This window comes from Otolemur garnettii, unplaced genomic scaffold (assembly GCF_000181295.1).
Source record: "Otolemur garnettii isolate 467f Iridium unplaced genomic scaffold, OtoGar3 scaffold00127, whole genome shotgun sequence".
NCBI lineage: Eukaryota > Metazoa > Chordata > Mammalia > Primates > Galagidae > Otolemur > Otolemur garnettii.
This window is the reverse complement of record NW_003852522.1, coordinates 4,918,306-4,921,075: the sequence shown is the minus strand read 5'-3', so window position 1 is coordinate 4,921,075 and position 2,770 is coordinate 4,918,306. Positions and strand designations below refer to the sequence as shown.

General features: G+C 40.7%; 1 protein-coding gene across 1 annotated transcript in view; it reads left to right on the top strand.

The window, feature by feature from the left end:
* Positions 1 to 2,770, top strand: part of RFX2 (regulatory factor X2) — a 111,866-nt gene that overhangs the window by 23,913 nt on the left and 85,183 nt on the right. The window lies entirely within an intron of this gene.

Genomic DNA, 2,770 nt, shown 5'->3' with positions numbered 1-2,770 from the left:
TTCAGATTTTGGCAGGCCAAGGCAGGAGGATCACTTGAGGCCAGGAGTTTGAAACCAGCCTGGACAACATAAGTGAGGCCTCCGTCTACAAAAATTAATAAATTAGCCAGTGTGGTTGTACCTATAGTCCCAGTTACTTGAGAAGCTGGGGAATGAGGATTGCTGAACCCAGGATTTTGAGGCTGCAGTGAGCTATGATTGCACTACTGCACTTTAGCCCGGGTGACAGGGCAAGACTCTGTCTCTAAAAAAAAAACAAAGTATACCAATCCTGATTGACATCCATTCAGGAGAAAAGGACTCTCTTCCTTAATGTATTAATCTCTAACAATGACTAACTATCACCAAACTGCAGATTCAGCATCTGGTCCATTTCCCCTCTCTACCTTTTCATGTACTTCTTTTAATAAAATTTCATTTTTGGATAATGACATTTGTAAGTCATTAGGACAATTGACACTGAATTAATAAACATGCTAATGTTTGTGCGCTGTGATGATTCACTAAGAGTATAATTACCTACATTAAAAATTGATAGAAGCCATCATTTACTTTCATGTTAGCTAAATACTTAATTACTTAACCCTTCATTTAATGGGCTTCATTTACTTGGCTTTGTAAAATCATATATTTCCTTCCCAGCTTCCATGTATAGATCTTGGAAGGATAATTATTATGAAATTTTTAAAAATGACATATGTCATGGTAGCTTCTGCCCTGGTTTTCTTGCTTCACTGATTCTCCCTACGATCTAAAAACTGTGCTTTTTAAAAAATATTTGTCAGATTATATCGTGCCCATGAGTTGACCCTCCTGGGGCTTCCCTCAACAGTTAGAACTTTAAAAATCCAGACTTCTGGATGGCTGTCAGTTCACAGTTGAGCACCATCCTTAGTGCTGCCCCTAACTGGCCTGCAGACAGGTCTGGAACCCCTTTCCTGCAACCACCCCAGTTTTGTCCCTCTGCAGTCACCTTTTGCCCTGGCTCAGATCTCCCTGAATAACCTTGTGTGTTTCCTTATTGGTTTATTGTCTGACTCCCCCATAGGAGAGGGCTGTTGCCCCAAGAGCAGCACTTTCACCTGACTTGTTCACCTTAGAATCCTCAGTACCTAGAAGGCTGCCTGGTGCTCAGTGAATGTACCTTTCCCCCCTTTTTATTTATTTATATATTAAATTTACATATTGTCGTGTTTGCCTTTTGGGTTAACAGTTCTATGAGATTTTGCACTTGCATAGATACTTATAACCTCCACTACAGACAAGATAGAGAGCAATTCCAAGCACCCTCTGTCTGCAGGCCCTTGGCCACCAAGTGCTGTCCAGCCCAGTAGCTCTGCCTTCTCTAGAATGGCACAAAGTTAACACACGCAATATGCAGCTTTTGAGACTGGCTTCTTTCCCTTGGCATAATGCATTTGGGGTTCTTCCTTGCTGTTGTGGGTGTCAGTAGCCTTTTTAATGCTGAGTCATATCCTGTTGCAGAAATGTACCACAGTTTGTTTATCTGGTGCATTTTCTTTTATTGACCAGTATTGAATTACCATTAAAGCCTCTGGTTGTAAGAGTAACATCATACTCCAGACCAACTAAGTGGAACAGTAGTTGTATTCCTGCACAAACAGCACACTGTAGGTTCAGTTTGCTAATTAACAAGAGCTGATATGTCATAGAATGCTTACCAAGGAATTACAACTTCTAAAATGATATATAATTCAAGTAGCATACTGCTATGAAGAACCATTGTCTATAGCACAGTGGTTATGGCGCCAGCACATGCACTAAGGCTGGCAGGTTCTAGCCCAGCCCAGGCCAGATAAACAACAATGACAACTGCAACAACAACAAATAGATGGGCATTGTGGTAGGCACCTGTAGTCCCAGCTACTTGGGAGACAGAGGCAAGAGAATCACTTGAGCCCAAGAGTTTGAGGTTGCTGTGAGCTGCGACATGACGGTACTCTACCGAGGGGGACAAAGTGAAACTCTGTCACACACACACACACACACACACAAAAGAAATGAAAGCTTCTTTTTTCATTTTTCTTCCATCTCATCTCCAATGAGATAACAATAATAATACTTAGACATATTATTATGATTATTAACTGTTAATAATAATTTGCATACTTCTAGATCTTTTTGAGGTCTCTTTCACAATGTATATGCAGCTGTATTTTCAAGATGTGACTTTATTCTGCAAATATCTAGAGCCTGCTACATGCCAGGCACTATGGCTATTGAATTTCTTAGAAAACGTACCTCATTCTTCTTCTTCTTCTTTTTTTTTAGAGACAGAGTCTCACTTTGTTGCCCTCTGTAGAGAGCTGTGGCATCACAGCTGACAGCAACCTCCAGCTCTTGGACTTAGGCGATTCTCTTGCTTCAGCCTCCCAAGTAGCTGGGACTACAGGTACCCACCATAATGCCCGGCTATTTTTTTGTTGCAGTTTGGCTGGGGCCAGGTTCAAACCCACCACCCTCTACTCACTGAGCCACAGGCGCCACCATCTCATTCTTCTTAAGAGTAGCATAGTGTTACAGCAAGAATGCACCATGATTTATTTAATAATTTCTCCATTGATGAACATCAAAGTTGTTTGTAGTTTTTTGTGACTTCAACTAATGCCACTGGGGACATTTTGTCCATATACTTTTTTCCCCCAATTTTACTGACATATATTTCACTGACAGATATCCACATGATGGAGTAATCTGTGGTCATATAAAAGTAGCAAACACTGACACAAATGAAATATGAAATAAAATA